Source organism: Dipodomys ordii, unplaced genomic scaffold (genome assembly GCF_000151885.1).
Source record: "Dipodomys ordii isolate 6190 unplaced genomic scaffold, Dord_2.0 Scaffold20, whole genome shotgun sequence".
NCBI classification, from domain to species: Eukaryota; Metazoa; Chordata; class Mammalia; order Rodentia; family Heteromyidae; genus Dipodomys; species Dipodomys ordii.
Window position 1 is genome coordinate 23,525,773 of NW_012267236.1, and position 21,901 is coordinate 23,547,673.

Here is a 21,901-nt window from a genome sequence, read left to right on the forward strand (position 1 = left end):
AAACAATCGCTGCTTTATTTATTTACGTGAGCTCTTTGACGCCACAATTCAGCAGGATGCATGGGTTTACAGGTAAGGAAATGGACGTCAGAAGACCAAGTAGTCATGAGAAATTTCACACATATTAGTAAATAGAGATCAGACCCTGTATTGCATACTATTTCTACAACAGGACACAATGCCTAGGGAAGAGGACAGAGTTCTGGGCATCCCTAGAATGCCAGGAGCACTCAAAGCTGCTTCATGCTGGGCTTCAAGCAGTGGAGTGAGGTATGGTATGAGTGAGAAGATTTTATCGGAAGGGTCAGACAGCAGTGGAACTTTATGGCAGTCTCAGCAAGAGCCTGGTCTCTCCTGTGACATGCCACTCTGGAAATACAATAGCCATTGTGTCCTTGTACAGACTTCATCTCTCCAAACCCACTACTGTCTCCAGAGGCAGGATCTCCTAGGGATCCCAAGAGTTCCACTCAGTGCCCTGAGCACAAAGGATTCTCAGCCAAGTCCGTGAATCTGAAAATGGACTTTTACTGGATTTAAATCTCAAAAATAACATAGCTCCACCCCTCAGAAAGGCACAGTCCTTCCTGGCTAGATCAGGGCTACACAAGACCTTTCCCATCATAACATCTGAGTACAATCAAGACCAAAGACGCAAGCTGAACAGAAACCAGATATCTATGGAGCAACAGACAGCCTCCTTGTGATGCAACAGGGAGCCCATGAGGATCCTGGGCCCCGCTCCTGTCTGGCTTTGGAAAGAAAACCATTTAGTACTTCTCTCCCTGTTGCAAAAGTTTCACATGCTCTTTTAAAACATAAAGGGAAAGAAAAGGCATAAAGAAAACAAATTGCAAATCCATGATCAAAGGAAGACACCCAAAAGACCCTTGGTTTTATTTCAAACACTAAAGCAGGGTTCTTAAGAGACTCTTCCCCATATGCAAGGTTGTGTGCACATGTACACAAACATATTATCTAACGCAGGGGAGGATTCTAAGACTGTAACTCCTTGGAGGAACTAACAGTTTAACAAAAATGAATAGCAGGAAGTAGGGATCTGTGTTGCTGGGAGGGAGAGGTGAGGGGAGAAGGGGGAGATGAGTGGAGAGAAGAAGGACAGGTGCATACTGTCCAACTACTCAATGCACTTTTGGGAAAATGGAATCAGGTAACTTGAGGGGAGGGGTGAGGGAAGGAGAAATGGGGAGATTGATGGAAGGGGTGGCACTGATCCATTGTACTCAGGAACGGAGGTGTTGAACTGAAAACCCTTTGGATTTTTTTTGTCGGTCGTCGGGCCTGAACTCCGGGCCTGGTTGCTGTCCTTCAGCTCTTTAGCTCAAGGCGAGTGCTCTACCACTTGAGCCACTGACTTTTTCTGCTTATGTGGTGCTGAGGAATTGAACCCAGGGCCTCATGCATGCAAGGCAAGCACTCTACCACTGAGCTACCTTCCCAGCCCACCTCTTTGTATTTTTAAGAGTTACAAACCTTAAAAAAAAATAAAAGCTTTTCTTCAGTCCTAAATATGTGAGCATCCATACATACGTTTGGTCACACACACACACACACACACGCATGCACACATGTGTGTGCACACATGCACACACATTTAGTTGGCATTAGGCTGACTGAACAATGACTTCATAGTCACGCACGGCCAATGCTAAAGTCACCTGTGGACAGCACTTTCTCAGCCCTCCCTGCGTGCGGCAGAAGTAAACAAGCCACTTGTGAGTGAAGGTGGCCGAGGGGCGGGCTGCCATCCCCACAAGAGGGGACGTCTTCCCACACCACGCTGGGCACCGCATCCACCACACCCTTTCAGATGAGTCTCAAGACCACCTGGCGCAGACACTTCCTTTCTGAGATGGGGAAACACATGCTCATCGAGGAGGAAGGAGCCGAGTCTGCTGACTTCCACCATTGCCCCCTGCCCCGTAGCTCTCCCATGTGGTAACTGCTTTCTCCTGAAATTTCCAAGGGTAATTGGCGTTACACACTGTAGCCTTCACTGCCGTAAGTTCCCCAAGGCAGGGCCTTCTGAAGGTCAGATGCAAACTTCTGCTAGGCTGCCTTTTAGAAATAAGAAAAGGGAGGGTGATTCTAAGAGTTGATCTGGAAACTTCCAAGGGCTTGGCTCTGTTGTGGATTCCACTGCACAGAGAACAACAGGGTTGTACATCTTCCCTAGCCTACTTCGGGAGGGGGGGCGGGGGGGAGCGGGTGGGGAAGGAAGAGGCTGCACATCTTCCCTAGTTTCCATTCAGTATTCCAAGGGCTTCGTGGCCATAAAACACACTCCCACCCTCTTGGGACAGGCTGCAGATTTCTAAAGAAAGCAAACTCTTCCAATCTCAGGATCTGGGTCTCTGGAAAACAACAGGAGAAAGCAGCATAGAAGACCAATGACCTCTGTGCAGGGCAGGTGTGGGTAATTCCCAGAGCCCACCCATGCACCGGGGCTAGCAATGTCCTGGCAAACCGGGACACTTGATGCTCTCCCTCTGCCAGTGCACCTGTAGACGGAGTCACGAGAACCCTAGTTTCCTACCTCCCTCTCCATAATCCTGGGAAGTGCTGTGTGTGCCTTTTATTTTGATCTACTTTTTGGTTCCCACCCTGGGTGTCCTCCTGGAAGAGCAGGCTGTGACTATCGCGAGGATTGGTGAGACACACCTGTGGTGTGGATCAGAGCTCCCCAGAGTCCCAAAGGGGTGAGGACTTGAGTACCAGCCAGTGTCACCTCAGGATTGGAAGCCCCATGCTCTCTGATGGAACGGCAGGGTGCTGGGGGTGGAGAGGTAGTGGGGCACCCACACTCTCTTCTCCTAAAAGCAGCAAGAAGGCATCAGAAGAGCATGCACAGCAAGTGTGACTTAGGAGCCTGGCTCCCGGTAGAATGTAGAAGGCGGTGCGGTATGCGAAGGCCTCCATGATGTGTGTGTGCACAGTGCACCCCAGCTGCGCATGAGCATATGGAACGTGAGACTCCAAGCCCTGGTCCGCTCCGGTCCCATCCTCTGCCTTCCCTGACAGGCAGGGGTGAAAACAGAAGTTTCTCAATGTGGGTGACATGCCTCTTCTCCAAGCGGGAGCCACAGAGGCAGGAGCTGAGTTGAAGGTAGCCCAGGGAGCATACTGGGGGGTGGAAAATAACCATCCCTTAGATGACTGCGTCAGGCGAACACACGCATGTGTGCGTGCACACACACACACGCACACGTATGCAGACCAAGGGGTCCCCCAGTAAGATACAAGGCATGAACGTTGTGGGCAACCTGAAGCTAACCCACATATGGGGCCACTCTTTAGTATTTCATAAATCCACACATCTCGCCATACGCGTAAGTGCTTTGCAGGAGCAGCTGCAGGTGTGATGGAAGGAGCCCCTCATGATGGAAGGCATCTTGTGAGCCGGAGCCCTTGGGGCTCCTGAGTTAATTCCATGAAACCCAGCAGAGCATGGAAGATGGTCACCGAGAACACTGCCAGGGCCTGAGGGCGAGCCGTGCTGGCGCTGCCCGCTGTGCATCGGCGCGGGCCCCATTCATGAGAGCAGGCACAGACCCCCTGGGAGCCAGAGGGAGATCAGGACACAGGAAAGTGGTGGTTCCGTGTCTTCTGCCCCAGCCCTGTTAGACATAATATTTGATTTGAGGGGGGAAAAATTCAAAAACTCTGCTACCCAAAAAAGCTGCCCTGGTAAAGACCCAAAGTAAATGTCTGAGCCACACTGGTTATTCAGAAAGGCCCAGTATGACCTGAAACACCAGGGTCCCTGCCCACAGCAGAGGATCTGGGTTCCTGTAAGCCAAGGAACCCACCTACCCACACAGCCATGATGTGGCTCTAAGACCTACACCTGTGCCACTGGTCCACAGGAGGAGTAGCACTAGAGCCACACTGTTGTCTACGCCAGCCCAGGCCACCGCCATCCTGGGCCCTCACTTCCTCATGCCAACCCAGGGTACCAGCATCTCCAGCAGCCCAGGGCACTGTGGTCCACACCAACCCAGGGACCCAGAGCCCATGACAGCCAGGGCCCTCCCCTCCTCATGCACGATCTGCACACCCGATGGTGGGACTGTGAAGGAGTGGCCAGCAGGGAACCTCTGGGAAATCAATTACAGTCACATGGACATTCCCAGAATAGTGGACGCAGGCTGTGGCCTGGCCCAAAGCAGCCACATCAAAGTTCCACACACTGGCCACTATGATTCAGAAAAAGCGGTTGCCACATACATGGCTGGTGGTGAAAGTCACAGCCCAGACCGAGCACCATCCAACTGTCAACAAATGCTCGGAGGACCACGAATCCCTAAACCTAGATCTCCAACCTTCTTTTGAAGGTTCCTAATAGACAACATGCTTTTCTTTCCCTCCTAAATGAGGTGATAATAATCTAAGAGGAGAGAAAGGACACGTCGAAGGCTTGTCCTAGCTGCTGAGTTCTCTGGGTGGAACCTTATCATCATTCCTTTCTGCTCTCTGCCCTTCACAGCCCTTCCCTGGGAGCAGCAGCTGGGGTGGCATCCTCAGAGGGGACAGGCCCACCCAAGCTCAGTCATGACCGAGTTCCACGTTCAGGTGGAGGAAGAGGCCCTGTGGCTAAAGAAGACAGCCACGTGCGCTTCCATCTGTCACCTTCAAGGCAACGTGACCCAAGCCCCTGGAATTCCATCCTGTTGCCTCCTCCCTCTCCTTAGTCTATCATTTCCTAACTGGGTACAGCCAAGATCAGGCAGCCTCTGCTGCAGCCCCAGAATGGAAGCCGAGAGCCTAGATAGGGAGCCGCTAAAACAGGCAAATTTGGCTGGAGCGGTGGGCGGCAGGAGTGAGCGGTGGCCCGCAGCACCTAGGAGACAATACACAGTTCCAAAACTGGAAAGGGGGTGGGATGGGGGTGGGAGGAAGTGAGGACATTTCTTTTACTTAAAATAAAAGCAAAGAGGAGGCTCGCAGAATGGCTCAGGTGTTCTCTAGGGAACTGAAGGCTTCCAAAGTTCACGTGCTCTGAGAGATTAACACAAGATCACGGCATGATCCAGCCCCACAAACACTCATGAAATCCAGCTCCGGGAAAAAGCATCTGAGCTATTAGAGAAAGGAGATGAACAACACAGCATGCTCACACCCCTGCCGATACCACCCTTCTCCACAAAGTGTGGGTTCTCTGAGCCCAGGGACCACTGATGCCAAAGAGGGCATCAGGCAGACCAGTGTCCCTCAGAGCAACCAACTGTGTGCATGCATTCTTCCAAAGCCACGCTTTGCACACATTTAGGGAAATTTTGGATAATGTCATGGCTTCACTCAGCAAACATTTACTGAAAGCTTATGAAACTGCCAGTATTCTCAATGCTCAAGCAGATGCACATCTAGAAAGCTCCATGGCCACACAGCAAGAACATCACTGAGAACAGGGCAGAGGGAGACAGGAGTGCAAGGCAAAGGACAGGTCTTCTTGACCAGATGGGCTCTCAGTTCATGCTTCCTTTAGACCCATGGCAGAGTCCTCGCTTTGCAGGGTAGGCTAGGGACAGAATCTCGACCTTCCCTTCCTCCAGTATGGATGGGCTGTGTGACCAAGAACACTGCTTCATGGGTTCAGAAAAACCCCAAAGTCCTATAGACATGGAGGGAGTTTTCAACACAGGGTGTCTTATAGTTTGTTCTTTAAAAATGGGTCTCCCATAGGAACATGTCTCAAGCAACAGAATTGCCTGCCAACCTAGCAACCACAGGGCTCTGAGTTCAAACTACAGTACCAGCCAAAAGAATAAGCTCTACCAAGTGGGTAGAACAACCAAGGAGACTGTGAAGGCTCCCTGCTCATTTTCCTTAGCTCATGCATGGGTTAAAAGGCTCTCAGACCATGAGTGAAGGTACACTAGACATCTCCAACCTGTCCGCAGAAGCATAGTGGGTCCTATGATAGAAGCAGGGCCCTGTCCCAGGATGTCTGTACAATAAACAGAATGTCTTCGAGATGGAGATCTGAGGTACACATGAAACAGACAGAACCTCGGCGTCTGAGATTCATGGACTAAAGACCCAAATGCAAGTCGTGAAATCTGGGACCATCACCTAAGCCCCTGACAACGCAGCATCATCACCCAGACTTGGGCTCTAAGATTGGCCCTGCCTTTCATAGGCTGTCATGGGATGAAGGAATGAAGGAAATGACCACTGGGAATGAAGTACAAAACATTACAATGGACAGATAAGACCTTGAGGGAGGGGGCTACAGAATTTCACTCTGGGCCCTGTCTCTGAGTCTGTTGCAGTGCAGCTCCTGCAGGCTAGGGTTCTAAGAACACCAAAGAAGGCCTATCCTTGGGGAGATCACTGGAAATAAATGACTTTAACTGCACATCTCATCCCAGCAGAAGCAAGAAAGGAATTTACCAGTGGACAGCCTGGATGCCTGAGTGTCGGGCACAGTCCCCTGTGAATCAGCCCCCTTAACCTGTGGTCTGGGCTATTTTGGATCCCTCAAATAAGCTTTTAAAAGGTGAGGAGGGATCACCTTATTTTTAAAGGCCCCTGAGGGCTCACGGCCAGGTCGTCATGTTTTTTATAACTTCTTCCATGGGTCGGGAGCTGTACAGATTTTGTACTCGCTGGGAATTTAACCCATACTTAAGTGTGCTGATTATAGCTGCAAACACACTCTAAGTTCCAGCGTGCGGTTGGTGAGGTGGACGGGGAAGCAGCTTTGGAAATTTACAGCCCAGAAATAGCATGCGGTCTGTCTGCTTGAGAAGAGCCAGTGACACACCGTGAGAAGGCCCACAAACATAAGCCAGCAAAGAAAACGGGGTTTCTGTCCCCCTACACTTCACTGGACACCAGACAGATTCTTCCAGTGCTAGAGACGTGGAAGGAGGCCAGCAGTGGGCTCTCAAGCTACGAACGCACACAGAGCTAGACTGGTATAGATGGGGTGCCCTCCAGCAAAGTGCCCAGTCCTAGGGCTGAGTCGACAGGAAATAATTAGAAGGGGAAAGGGACCAAGCATTTCCTGACTGGCTTGTCTTGCATGGAGTAGCAGCTGTGCCCGATGGGCTGCGGGCAGCAGGAGCGCCTGGAAGCGGGTGTGAAGGTCTGGACTCTGCGGCTCCATCCACTGGCTGGTCTTACGGCTGATCCAGCTCCCAGTTCCTCCCCTAACGAAAGGGAGGGGTCAAGCGCAGAGTGTTGGCGGATCCTGGGCCCCTTAGCTTTCTGTGGGGAGCCAGAGCACGTAGGACCTGGTGGACATGAGCCATAGGGACCCCCCGCAGGCTCTGAAGTTAGCATGGGGCAGAGTCTGCTTTTTGACATCTTGTGACAGCAGGGTCACCCCACCACTCTGCTCTAAATCGCTTTTGAAGACCCCCAGTACTAAATGATCTCTGTGATTTCCTTGAAGCCAAACTTCCTATGATCTGGCCCTTAGACATCCGTGGTGCTTTACAGTAAGACATGGAGAAGAAAGGAGCCCTCCATTTCACCCCAAAAGGGCGATAGACACCTACTAGACTATGCCTGATAATGAAATCTTCATGTCTTCTAAACTCTTAAGTCACTGGGGAAAAAAAAAAGAAACAAAACAAAAACAGAACAAGGAAGTTTCATGGAAAAAATACATAGCTAAGTTCTAAGGGCCAAAGTTGTAGGTATCTTTGGAAATGCTACGACACATGTACAAAAAAAAAGGGTAAAGAACACATAAAGCTATGGAATCAATAGCTCTAGATACCACTTGGTAATGGCCTATTTTAATCTTCTCCATGACCGTATATGTGTGAAGACGCTTGCTACTACAAAGTAATATCATATCCATCCACCTTGCTCAACTTGGCCCAAACTGTCTTTCCCTACCCTACTCACTAATGAGCTGCAGAAGGGCCAGGAGAACCTGCCCTAGTGAAGCTCCCAGGCTCTTTTGTGCCCTGAATACTGGAGCAGGCTTTGAGCCAAGGAACACACACACACACACCCCTTCAGTAGCATCAAAGACCACACTGGAGACACCTGTTTCCCTCTCAATCATGCACTAGGTTCTGAAGATCCTTCCCACCGGGACAAAACTAATGTCCACTTGAAATAGACTGAACTAAAAAAAAGTAGTAACCTAACTTCTAAGCCTGTAGGTCAATTCAGAGTTTAAGTAAGGGTCTTACGTTTGGGGAAAACAAAGGAAAAAACATCATATATTTTAATATATATTTATATATTATATATGTATATACATATAATACACATACTCACAAAAGTACAAAACCAATTTCAAATAACAGATACCAGCAGGCCAAGGATCCTAAGGTCAATGCAATTGATATGGATTTCTGTAGTGAAAGAATTGTTCACATTTTTTTTTTAAATCTGAAAGATCGATCAGGGATTGCAGAAGAAAACATGGAAGGTTAAGGCCATGTGCTAGTGACTCATCCTATAATCTTAGCTACTCAGGAGACTGAGATATAAGAATCATGGTTTCAAGTCGGCTGGAGAAGACAAATCTAATAGACTCTTTTCTCCAGTTAACCAGCAAAAAGCCAGAACTAGTGACTCTAGGGGTAGAGCATCAACCTTGGGTGAAAAAGCCAAACAACAACGTAGGGCACTGAGTTCAAAGCCCCATCATCATCACGCAAAAACAAAGTTTAAAAATATAAAAAACTAAACAAGAATATACATCAACAAATCCATGAAATGCTGTTAGTGCAGTACTTACAAAAAAGTCATAATGGGGGGGGAGGGGGGAAGGAGAAGGATTGGGATTGGGGGGGGAGGGGGGAGGCTGGGAAAGGATGTGAAGGGTAAACAAAGGAAGAGGCTGCAATGCTTGGTAAGAAATGTACACATTATCCTGCCCATGCAATTGTAACCCCTCTGTACAGTATGTTCACAAATAAAATAAAATTTAAAAAAAGTCATAATCCTAAATATTTATATTTTTCAAAAGAGGGCTAAACATTATTGAACGATTCCTAGCTTGAGAAAGTAAAGGGAGGGCTGGGCAGGTGGCTCAGTGGTAGAGCGCTTGCCTTGCATGCCTGAGGCCCTGGGTTCGATTCCTCAGCACCACATAAGCAAAAAGAAAAAATCCGGAAGTGGCGCTGTAGCTCAACTGGTAGAGCACTAGCCTTGAGCTGAAGAGCTGAGGGACAGTGCCCAGGCCCAGAGTTCAGGCCCCATGACCGGACCCCCCCCAAAAAAAGAAAAAGAAAGTAAAGAGGCAATTGGAGATTAAATGCAAACAGAATGAAAGAAAACATGGTATCACCCCTGTTTTCACTGTATTTGATGTTGGTATAATTTGGGGAGGGGAAGGGAAAAAACAAATTGTTTAAATAGGGATATAGGTTGACCCATTGCAACAATGAGAGGTACAAGATGCTACGTCAGAAAACGAATTTTACAATTTAGGTGGGGGTGGGGGGTGCTGTTGTGGAAATGGGAGGAAAGGGATGGTAGGGGAAAAACAAAGGAAGAGGCAACAATGCTTGATAAGAAATGTACTCATTACCTTGCTCATGTAACTGTAACCCCTCTGTACAGTATTTTTATAATAAAAAACTTATTTTAAAAAAATGAAAGAAAAGGTCTTGAACATATAAAAACGAAAATAAATAAAACATAAAGCATATTTGCCAATAGATAGAACCAAGAAAGTAAAAAATAATAATAATAATATGATACATACTCTCTGGTGGGTTGCTGGAGATAGAAGGAAAAATGGCCTGAACTATATTTGTAATAAAAAAGAGATGTCAAAGTATGAGTTACTTTTATGTTCACCTAACTTAAAAAATAGGGAAGTATGAATATTTTCCTAGAACTATAACTCAAGAAAACTGACACCAGAAAATTAGAAGTTCAAAGAATCCTATAAGCTTCAGAACCAATACAGCAGCTAGAAACCTCATGATGAAATCCCAACTTTTGATTTTCAGCTGAGAATCACCAGTTCCAGGAACAAATTAATTCTCATTCTGCAGAAATTCTTCTGGGAAATAGGTGGGGGAAATGAGAAACTGAGAATGGGGTGTGGAGAAGGACGGGGAGAAACCCACTCTCTTAAATCAGACAAAAGCAGTTACGGAGCAAAAACACACACAAACCCTAGGCCAAACTCTCTCATGAGTGAAGAAGGAAAAAATTTAAAACAAAATCAGAGCAAATAGGATCCAGATGTGTATCAGAAGTGCATTTAAACAAGCTGGGTTTGCCAAAGAGTACAAGAGAGCTCGGCACTGGAATCAGCAATCACTTATTCTATAACAGAAAGAGAAAAGCGGTGGGAACTAGGCAATACCCTAACACTCGCAGAGCAAGCCTTTGATTCCTCTCTTCACATACTGACAAAAACAGAACTTTACAAAACAGCAGCACAAGGGATTGTTTTATCCAGCAAAGATATGTAGAAAAAAGTGACAATAAATATCACTTGTAATGAACTTAGATCATCCTTTATGAAAGTCAGGTGCAAGGAAAGAATATCTTCTATGGCTTCCATCCTGCATAGCACTATAGGCCCCAGTGCAAACCAGAAAAAGCATGAGAACTGGTCAAAAAGGAACAAACAGGTTTTTATAATCCACAGGTAGGAGGATGTATAGACACAGTATTCATTAGCTGGGTGCCAGTAGCTCATGCCTGTCATCCCTGCTACTTAGAAGGTTGAGAATAAGAAGATCACAGATGGAAGCCAGCCAGCACAGAAAAGTTCTCACGAGTCCATCTCCAATTTATCAACAAAAATCTGGGCTGCAAGCATGGCTCAAATGGTAAGAGTGCCAAACAAGAAAGCAAGCTGAATGAGCACAGTGCCCTGAGTTCAAACCCTGGCACTGGGGGAGAAAACACTAAAGATTTAGTAATATGACAAGAAGCAAGATCAATTTTTTAAAAAAGACATTTATATACTCCAGCAATATACCATTTCCAAAGATGTCAAATGAGAATGGGTTGTCAAAAGACAAATAGGAACAAATTCCACAAAAGATGAGTAAAAACCTAGAGTAAAGCATAAAACTTCAACAGAAAAAGATTTCAGGAGATATATATGCACAGATAGCAATACTATGATATTGAATAAGAAGGTTCTATATCACACACAAAAAGATGTCATCGTCTTACTATTTACTTATTTTTGGAAGTACTATGTTTTAAACTTATGGTCATGTACTTGCTAGGCAAGCAGTACCTCCTGAGCCACCTCCCCAGCTCTACTTTGCATTTAGTTACTTTTCAGGTAAGTTCTAGTATTTTTACCATGATGAATCTTCTGCCTCTGCCTCCTCCGTCGCTGGGATTACAGCTTCAGTTGTTTTCTTAGTTTCCTACTGAGCTACTGCGATCTGCAACCTACAGGTCTGAGGAAATCCTCAATAGGGCTTCTACTGGGGTTCTTTCTTTCCTGCTGATGCTCTTAGTTTCATAAGTTAACTCTAAAATTTTGTAGAAGGGCAAAAAGTTAAGTACACACAAACACTGCATTCTGAATAAGAGGCTGCAAATTCTCCTAGAGAATTTGCTCTCATTTGAGCAAACTGTATGGACACAGTGGTAGACAAATTAGCCAACAGATAGGGATAGAACCAAACCTTGAACGGTTTGGTTCTATAATCCTAGCTACTCAGGAGGCTGAGATCTGAAGATCCCACATCAAGACAGGAAAAGTCCATGAGACTCTTATCTCCAATTATCCACCAAAAAGCCAAAAGTGGAGCTGTAGCTCAAGTGATAGACCATCAGCCTGGAGAAAAACAAAAAGCTAAAGGACAGCATAGAGGCTCTGAGTTCACAAAAAAATAAACAAACCAACTTGAATCCTTGGTGACTCAACATATAACAGAGGATGATTTCAGATCAATGCAGAGATAAAAAGAACTATCCAATAAAAAGTACTTGGTATTGTTTTTTCATGTGCATAAAAACTGTCAAAATGGGAAAATAAAGGAACAAAGTTTAACCTCAGAACACAAAAGGATATATTAACTCTAAGCCTTATCAGTGGGCAGTGCCGGTGATTCAGTATGGCAAAATCAAGACTGTCTATTCATCAGAAAGACACATTACAGAAATTGCACACATGGGGCACAGACTCAGATGGTATTTTTAGCACACGCCACTAGACATAGTCTTCAAAGCAGATGAATAATGCTTTCGAATCAATGACACAAAAGACAATCTAATGGAAAACTAGACCTAAGGGACAGACAAAACAGAGGCTGACCCCTCTATACAGTATTTTCACAATAAAAAAAAAACGCAGAGGCTGAGCAAGCATTTGAAAAGAAGAACAACACTGTAACTATGTTAATTTCACTTTACTCTTCATCTGGCAAAAGAAGATGCAAAGATTGGCAAGTATTGGGATAAAGAAAGCACACACATTTTCTTTTTAAAAAAAACTTTATTGTTATTGTAAAGGTAACATTCAGAGGGGTTACAGATACATAAGCCAAGTAAATGCATTTCTTTTTGGACAGTGTCACCCCTTCCCTTGTTTCCTCCCAGTTTTTCCCTCCCATCCCTACCCACAAGTTGTATAGTTCGTTTTCATCATAGTGTCGAGTGAGTACCACTGCTGCATCTGTTCACCCTCTGTCCCTCAATTTCTGTGCCCCCTCTTGCCATCCCAAAGACAGATAAATGAACAAACAAGACAAAAAATAAAACAAAAACAGCAAAAAAAACCCATCGTTTCCATTTCCTGGAGTTCCTTTCAATAAATATTTTTTTGTATGATAGGCTGAAGGCACACAATTTCAAGGGAATTTTCATTCAATACCACTGACCACGCACATAGGTACGAGAACACTGCAAAATCACAATGACACGTTTTTGTAAAACATTATTAATTCACCTTAGTTTGACCAAAATTGGCATCTTGGATAGTTAATCAAGAGGAGGAAAAGTGCACTTATGCACCAGGGACACGTACAAGAACATCAACAGTTGCAGGCTTGTGACAGTGGAGATGGAAATCAACCCCAGCATCAGCTGTTAGAATGGCTGCACAGCTAGAGAACTGGACCACATTATTTAATGCTGGTATGAGCAGAAGCAGCTATCTCAGGCCCTGTGATTAAACCTTAGAAACAGCGGTCCACTTATAGATGACATCACTGCTCATGAGTAAAATGAGATATAGTTTAATGACACAGTCCGCCTAAAATAGCATGGTAGATCAGGATAAGGTGGTCCAGCCACCAATGAGTAGAGCAGAAAGAGTTAATGGACACAGCAGTATTTTATGATGGCCTGGTTTGGAGGGCAGGCTGGTGGATCATCAGTGATTATGTTCCAAAGCCTACATGCAGGGAACGGCCTAATCACGACAGCCCATCAAATAGGACTGCTTCACAGCAATCCAGAGACCAGGCCCTGGTGGCTCATACTTGTCATCCTAGCTACTCAGGTAGCTGAGATCTGAGGATCACAGTTTGAAGTCAGCTCAAGCAGAAAAGTCCATGAGACTTTTCTCCAATTAACCACCAAAAAAAAAAAAAAAAAGACAGAAGTGGATCTGTGATGAAGCCCCGCCTTGAGCAAAAAAGCTAAGCAGAACAGTGCCTAGGACTGGAGTCCAAGCCACAGTGCCAGCACAAGAAAGAAAAAGAAAGCACCTCTCAGCATACTATTAAGGCATAATTCTGTTTATATTAAAAAGTACCATGTTTTTACAATTTTTTGTAGATGAGTAAATTAAAAAAAATAAAACCTTCTAGTGGAGAGAATTCCTAACTGTTACTTAAAACTCTCTATAGTTTGACTTTCATGATTTTACTGTTTACACATACTTAAGAATTAAGGTGGTGCTGGGAAGAAGGCTCAGTGATACTGTTTGCCCTTGGTTCAATCTCCAACACTGCTAACAAAAACACTAGAAAGCAGACTTAACTGCCAAAGGAAGGAATTAACTAGTAGTAACCTTTTGGAACTCAGCTACAAAGATTAAGTTATAGGATAGATCACAGATTCAGAAAACCCAATGTTGGTTTATCATCAGTGAATTGAAAGAAAACATGGCAGGTCTGGCAAATTTAGGTCCTTAGAAGGAAGTCCTGCACAAAACTAAACCTGCCACCCCCAGAGTCCCCATGGTCTTAGAGCCAGCTGGGTGCTCAAGTCTACTCCTGCTGCTTGTGATTTTTCTTAGCACCGAGGAAGTCCTCTGGTCCCTGCTCTAGATTGGCCCTTTCCTGAAGGCTTGGGTCCAAATCTGCGTGGCTCCAGGAGCCTGAAGATAAAAGGTGAAAAGCTGTCCCTTCACTCTGTGCCATGTCTTCCCGGATCCACACAGTCCTCCAGCAAAATCAGAATATTCGCCCTTCAGATATCAAAACATGTATTGGACTGGACACTGGTAGCTTATACTGTAATCCTAGCTACTCAAGAGGCTGAGATCTGAGGATCTTGGTTAAGAAGCCAGCCCAGGCAGGAAAGTCCCTGAGATTCTTATCTCCAATTAACCAGCAAAAGGCCAGAAGTAAAGCTGCAGCTCAAGTGATAGAGTGCTAGCACTGAGCAAAAAACAAAACAAAACTAAACTAAACTAAACTAAAGGATAGCACACAAACCCTGAGTTTTAAGACCAACGCACAAAAAGAAACAAAACTATACTGAGTGACCACTGAAACAACTAGTCCTTCTTGCAGCTAGCTGTGAGCAGTTTCCTGTGTAGCACCATGGTAAACACACAGCAGCCTCTGTCCCCCTCCCTCAGGGCCCCGGATGGGGCTGCAGGTGATCACATCTCTGCTTTAAGCTCTGAGTCAGCTATGGTTTGAGTGTGTCTTCTCCAAGTTCATGCCAGATACTCATGCCCCTAAACAGATATACTAACGACCTTTAGAAGCGGGGTCCTTAGGAGGCTGGGCTTAGAGGAGTATGAGAATGGAGCCCCAGGATGGTGGTAGTATCTTTAGAAGAGGAAGAACGAGTTGACTTGCAGGCTCGTGCTGGCTCACCATGCCCAGCTCAAGTCCTCACCACATGCCAGGCGGAATATGAGCCGTACCCCCAGACCTGGAAGCTAAATAAAGCTCCATTCTTTACAAATTACCCAGTCTCAGGTGTGTTGTTATAGCAACAGAAAACAGACTAAGCCTTAGCCCTTAATTGGCATTTGAGTGACTAATAGCTCAGTGGGGCTTACACTGTATGAAAAACTTTCTTTCTTCCTTCCTTCCTTCCTTCCTTCCTTCCTTCTTTCTTTCTTTTCTTTCTTTCTTTTCTTTCTTTCTTTCTTTCTTTCTTTCTTTCTTTCTTTCTTTCTTTCTTTCTTTCTTTCTTTCTTTCTTTCTTTCTTTCTTTCTGTTTTTGGCTGGTCCTGGGTCTTGAACTCTGGGCCTGAATACTGTCCCTAAGCTTCTTTTGCTCAAGGTTAGCTCTCTACCACTTGAGCCACAGCGCCACTTCCAGCTTTTTCTGAGTAGTTTATTGGAGATAAGAGTCTCATAGATTTCCCTGCCTGGGCTGGCTTCGAACCATGATCCTCAGATCTCAGGCTCCTAGGTAGCTAGGATGACAGGCGTGAGCCACCAGTACCCAGCTTGCCCCATTCTTTAATTCTTTAACACATTGCGTGCTCACTAACAACTCGTTCCTAAGCTAGAAGGAAGGGCTAGGCCCAGGTCTTGCACAGTCCATGAGTCTCAACATCCATCTCTCAAAATATACCCAGAGAGCCCCACGTGTGTGGCCTTAGGAAGATCTCATTTCTTTTGGCTTGAATAGCAGTCAAAATAATTTGGGGAGAAGGGCTAGATGTACAGCTGCTTAAGCAAAGCACTTGCCTCTCAGGCCCCAGGCCCAGAGTTCAAACCTCAGTACTACCAACAAATAAATACACGAAACAAAGTAAAACAATAAAGTAATTTTAACTACACAGGTCCTATGTATATTCTATAATCATCCTTTAAAAATTCCTATTAATTTGAAGCTAGAATATAGCTTGGTAGTGGATACTTGCCTAGCATATGTGAAGTACTAGATTTACTCCCCAGCAGGGAAATAAAAATGTGTAAGAATTTCAAATAGTTGAAAAAGATGGAAGTTCTGGAATGCTGATAATACTGCCTCTTTTAAAAGTAAATCAATCACTGGGTGCCGAGGGCTTACGACTGTAATCCTAGCTTCTCTGGAGACTGAGATCTGAAGATCACAGTTCAGAGCTAGCTGGGGAAGAAAGGTCTTGTGAAACTACCAAAACAAAAACAAAAACAAAAAAACAGTAATGGAACTATGGCTCAAATGGTAGAGTACCAGCCTTGAGCAAAATGAAGCTCAGGGATAGCACTTAGTGCCTAAGTTCAAACCCCAGGGCCGTACACACAAGAAATTAGAACTTAATTAAAATTCGAAAGATTCAAGTTTTTTCCTCCTGAAATGTGTGTACTTAGAAATAAGCATTATTTATATGTGTAATAAGAACCAATTCAAGATGAATGTCATTCAAATGTTTCATCTAATATAGAATAGATAGCAACTCTACTACCTTGCTCATGTACACCTGTTGCTGGGAAAAGGGATCATGCCATCTGAAAATGAAACTCAACTCTTCAGAACTCTTTCTACATATAAGCCAAAAATCACAGTGTGATAAACTGAAAAACTAACGCAATCAGCCAGTCTCCCACCAAAGAAAACCTTTGGAAACCACAGATCTGCTCAAGAATTGAATATGTCAACACTGGTGGTTCCAGCCACCAGGTTTGGGAAATAGCTCCTCAGGCTGTGTGAAGCTGCACATGGCTTCACATAACTCAACAGATGGACAAACATTTTTAAAAGAAGCATAAATGTTTCCATTCTTGTGTCAGTATTATTTGCATTGTAGATCACTCAAATGACCAGTGAGGTAAAGGAAATCCTCCTGGTCAGAACAAAAAGGGTTCACCTAGTTTTTAATTACAACTAAATGTTTTTAAATTTTACTGTACATGTATATATACATAAAAATATGTGTATATATACATACATATATATTTCATACTTATATTGTATATATAATTGGAGAAGGAGAAATATTTTAATCCACTACAGATTCTTATAATCAATAAAGTCAGGATTAAAATGAGACTGCAGTAATTGAATTATATTATCCATTTTTATAATCATTTACAAGGGCAAGATACTAATGGTATTCTCATTCATATTTAATGAAACAATGGAAAATGAAGGTAAGAAGGCAGACTGCATGCTGTTTCTTTGGCAAATGTGTGCGTGCATATGTGTGCGTGTGCGCATGTCTATGAAACTGTTCTTAAATCTTTGGGAAAAAGAACAAACATGTTTTTAAAACTGGGGGAGAGTAAGTTTGTGCTAAGCGCAGAACCCTTGCCTTCCTTCAGGGCACTGCCCTGGCCTCCACCTGCTCCTCATTCAGGAAGCAGAACAGCACACAGCTGCCTAGACAAGCTCTTTTTAAGACCACCAGCACCCTTTGCACGCTTGACGGGGTCTCCCGTGGACATCAGGCAGCTTCCCACCCAGAAGCTGGCATAGACTCTGGTTTCACGCACACTCAACCCCGAGCACTGTCCTCTGAGGTCTCCATCTCTGCTCTTCCCCTTCCAGGAGGATCAAGGCCTTAGTTTGAAGAAGACTCTTTCTCCCAGTCTGCAGTCACTTCTTGGAGCCTTGGGAATTGCTCTAGACTGTGCTCGGTTTTGGAGAGCTGACGTTCACATCCTCAGTCTACTCATCACTCAAAGGGAAACGTCTCCAAGAACATGTGTAGAATGAGGCTGCTGTTATTTCTCTTGACCGTACTCTCAGTCACTGTATCTCTAACCATGCCTCTTCCTAAAAGTAAAGAAGGCCCCTTTCTCCACATCAGCAGTTCTGTCTGTACTCACAGAGGGGTGGATTAGGGGGGACAGAGGTTTGCCTGCCTCCTTGGCATTCTGGAAGGGCATTGGTTCCACTAGTGGAACAGCTCCAAAGGGAGCTGCGGTGAGCAGGGAACAAGCAGCTGTGCTTCTGCAAGGCCCAGCTGTCCTCAAGGTCAAATGATGGTCAAGGCTGAGCCAAACTTTCTCAGCCAAAGATTTCCCTTTTTTAAATTACTTGGAGGCAGGCAGGAAAAAGAAAACACACACAAAAGCCTGACTTGTGCATGCAGCTACTTCAGTCACGGGAGGGTGACTAGTGTGTTTTACAGCCATAGGAACCATTTCATTTCAGTCCTAAGCAAGTGCAAACATCTTTGGCGGAGGTGGAAAGTCACTGGGAGGTGGACTCCAGCAGACACCGAGAGAAGCCAGGCTCCACTCATTCATTTTCTGACACTCCTTAACCCCACCCTCAGACCTGGGAAAGTGTACTGTAACCCCAGGAGCCTAAGTTAACACCACCCTCAGACCTGGGAGAGTGTACTGTAATCCCAGGAGCCTAAGTTAACACTACCCTCAGACCTGGGAAAGTGTACTGTAACCCCAGGAGCCTAAGTTAACACCACCCTCAGACCTGGGAGAGTGTACCGTAACCAAGACCCTAAGTTAACACCACCTTCATGCCTGGGAGAGTGTACTGTAATTTCTGGACCCTAAGTGCATTACATACAAAGATACAGGCATTAAAGTTAAGTTTAAAAGGAGATAAAAGATTATAACTCACTTATTTCCCAAGGAATAGGAAGCAAGTGTAGCAACAAACACCACCCTTCATGTAGCCATGATCCTGAACGCATCAACTTGGCAAAGAAACAGGTGAGCCAGGGTTCCCAAATCACCAAAGGGCTAGACAGGTAATGAGGGACCACAGAGTGCATGTCTAGAACATTCCCCAGCAGGGGCTGGACAGGACAGGCAATACTCCTCTGCAAGATGACTGCAGAGCTTGTGTAGGGGGTGGGGAGAGGAGCCAAACTCTGGATCTCCACAAGCGCTCAGATTCCCCCCTCCACACACCACTCAGCACCTGTTGTCCATGGCCTCAGTTCACATCCTCTGGCATTCTGAGCTCCACTGTGCTGACCATGTCCCCAACACTCAGCCTGAGGTCCTCTCCTCTCTGCCAGGCCTGCCCCCATGGTGGGGAGCAGCCTCTCTCTCCTGCACACCCTCAGCTCTGGCCTCTCACTTTGTCCTCTCTGCTCTGTGCCTCCAATTCTGGAGGCTCAGATGTCTAAGGGACCAGGCTGGGGACTTCTCATCTGTGGCCACATACTGGGGTGTGCTATCTCCTTCAAGTCTCCAGACTAAAAATCCCTCTAGCACTGTGTGCACAGATGGTCACTCTTTCCTACTGCACAAAGAAAAGTTAGGAGGCCAGAGGACCACAGAGCTCCTCACAGGAGTGCGGGTCCCTCTCTGCCCCTGCTTCCTCCTGAGGCAGGGACTCATGAACCTACAATCCACACTGCGCCCAGGCAAGGGACCATGGGGAGCCTCCATCCTGCAGCCTCAACACATCACTCTGCCAGTCACTCCCAAGAATACACAGCCAGGTCGAGAATGCGTTCATCTAAAAAGTAACTCTCCTGACTAATTCACCCCCACTTTACCCCAACCATCATCCCAATCTGAGCTTCCTTGTGCAACAAAGCTTCTCCAAACAGCTGCCAGCCATCTTACTATGACAGAGTTCCAGCTCTGCCAGGGCCATCAAACCATCCCCATCAAAGCACAATGACCCACATGGCTCAGATCCAAGCACCGACTGGTCCTTACCTCACCTGACCCATCAGCCCCTGGGGGAGTTGGCAGCAAGAGGCCTCCCAGGACGCACTGCTCTTGGTTCCCCCAGTGGGCTCCCAGGACGCACTGCTCTTGGTTCCCCCAGTGGGCTCCCAGGATGCACTGCTCTTGGTTCCCCCAGTGGGCTCCCAGGACGCACTGCTCTTGGTTCCCCCAGTGGGCTCCCAGGATGCACTGCTCTTGGTTCCCCCAGTGGGCTCCCAGGATGCACTGGTCTTGGCTCCCCCAGTGGGCTCCCAGGATGCACTGCTCTTGGTTCCCCTAGAGGCCTCCCAGGATGCACTGCTCTTGGTTCCCCCAGGGGTCTCCCAGGATGCACTGCTCTTGGTTCCCCCCAGAGGTCTCCCAGGATGCACTGCTCTTGGTTCCTCAAGGGGCCTCCCAGGATGCACTGCTCTTGGTTCCCCCAGTGGGCTCCCAGGATGCACTGTTCTTGGTTCCCCCAGGGGCCTCCCAGCATGCACTGTTCTTGGTTCCCCCAGGGGTCTCCCAGCATGCACTGCTCTTGGTTCCCCCAGGGGCCTCCCAGGATGCACTGCTCTTGGTTCCCCCAGTGGGCCTCCCAGGATGCACTGCTCTTGGTTCCCCCAGTGGGCTCCCAGGATGCACTGCTCTTGGTTCCCCCCAGGGGCCTCCCAGCATGCACTGCTCTTGGTTCCCTGCAGAGGCCTCCCAGCATGCACTGCTCTTGGCTCCACAGTTGGCTCCCAGCATGCACTGCTCTTGGCTCCTCTAGCCCACAGCCTGTCTCCTCAGTGCCCCTCACTGGCCTGGCTTCACTTCCTGCTATGCAATGCTGGAACGTGCTAGAAGTAATAAACTTACCATTCCTCTTATTTGGGATCTGGTCTGATCCATTCCCTCTCTAGTGAACATGCTCCACTTCACCTACTGGCTCTGGATATAGATAGAAGACACACAGCCCCCCAGAGGCTCCTACCATCTTCCCAGACTGATTTCCCTCCATGGCTGTGACCCAGACGTGCCATCTCCTGGCCTGTCCTGGCCTCTGCTCAAGGCAGGCTCCCTCCCAGTCACCCTGCTGTGCCTCGGCATGCTCCTGCAACTTGCCAGGCTGCTAGCACCCACCTCCCTTCTCGCGGCAGTGCCTGTGCCCAGGTCTGAACCCCCAGGTCCCACAGCTGCAGAAGTCCACACTCAGGTGTCACCTGCTCAAGAACTCCCTAACTGCCCTATTTAAAACCACAACCTGCCCCACCCACAAAGCCTGGCCCACCGTATCCACCTCTGGGCCTTGTACACAGCCTGTCTGCCTCTGGTGCCTCACTTACCCCAGCCTCCATTCACACCTCCACTTGCAGGGTCTCCACGCAAGCAGGCTCGTGTGAAGGGTGCGGGACACACGTGGTGCTCAGTCTACAAGTCCTCCATGAATGAATGAATCCTGAATGTGGCACTTTGCCCTGCAAAACTGTTCTCCATCTCCAACATGAGGCAGGCGACATTAACCTTGCATGCCCACTAGGAACAACAGACAGGACTCGAGGAAATACAGTAATGGCTTAACCTACATTACATGCTGAGGACATTCTTTCAGCCTCATTTTGGGAGACCTGCTAGGGAAGAAGGACAGAGTTCCATCCAGGCAGGCCTGGGCTTTCCCAGCAGAGGCCTGAGACTCCACTAGGAAGTGATAAGGAAAGGTATCCCACTCGCAGTTACCTGTGAGAGATGCAGAGGAGAACGGAGGGGTGTCTTCCAGCCAGGCCTGGGGTCCCACTGTGCTTACATGCACACGGCTGGCTCTTCCCTCCCTTCAGAAGCCCACATGGGGAGGAGGAGGAGCAGGAGGTCTCTGGAACCAGGTATCCCACCAGGAAGGGGGAGCCCCAGGAGCATCAGACTCAGCAAGGAGGAAAGTACCTGGAAAGCAAGAAGAGGGCACAGCAGTCAGGAAACAGGAGGGTAGTGCAAGGGAGAGGCCAGGCCAGCAACAGAAGAGGTGGCCGCAGCACTGTCCACTCTCCAGCCCAGCCAAGAGGGGAAATGTGGAATCAGCACACTGAACATCACGGAATCGGCACATTCAACATCACGTACGCCTTGACTGTTCATTAAGAGATACATTCATCAACACAGACAACTCTCAGAAAACGAATGGTCCCCTCCTTTGCTTAACCACCCAGCTTTGTCTCAATGGGTAGTCCACAGAAGAGCCTGATCCCCAGAAT

The 21,901-nt window shown here is 46.8% G+C and overlaps 1 protein-coding gene across 1 annotated transcript in view; it reads right to left on the reverse strand.

The window, feature by feature from the left end:
* Positions 1 to 21,562, reverse strand: part of Rnf144a (ring finger protein 144A) — an 87,512-nt gene extending 65,950 nt beyond the window's left edge. Inside the window, exon 1 of the mRNA XM_013013596.1 lies at positions 21,393 to 21,562. The gene's annotated coding sequence lies outside the window, so the exon portion shown is untranslated. The remainder of the gene's footprint in view (positions 1 to 21,392) is intronic.
* Between the last annotated feature and the right edge of the window lie 339 nt (positions 21,563 to 21,901).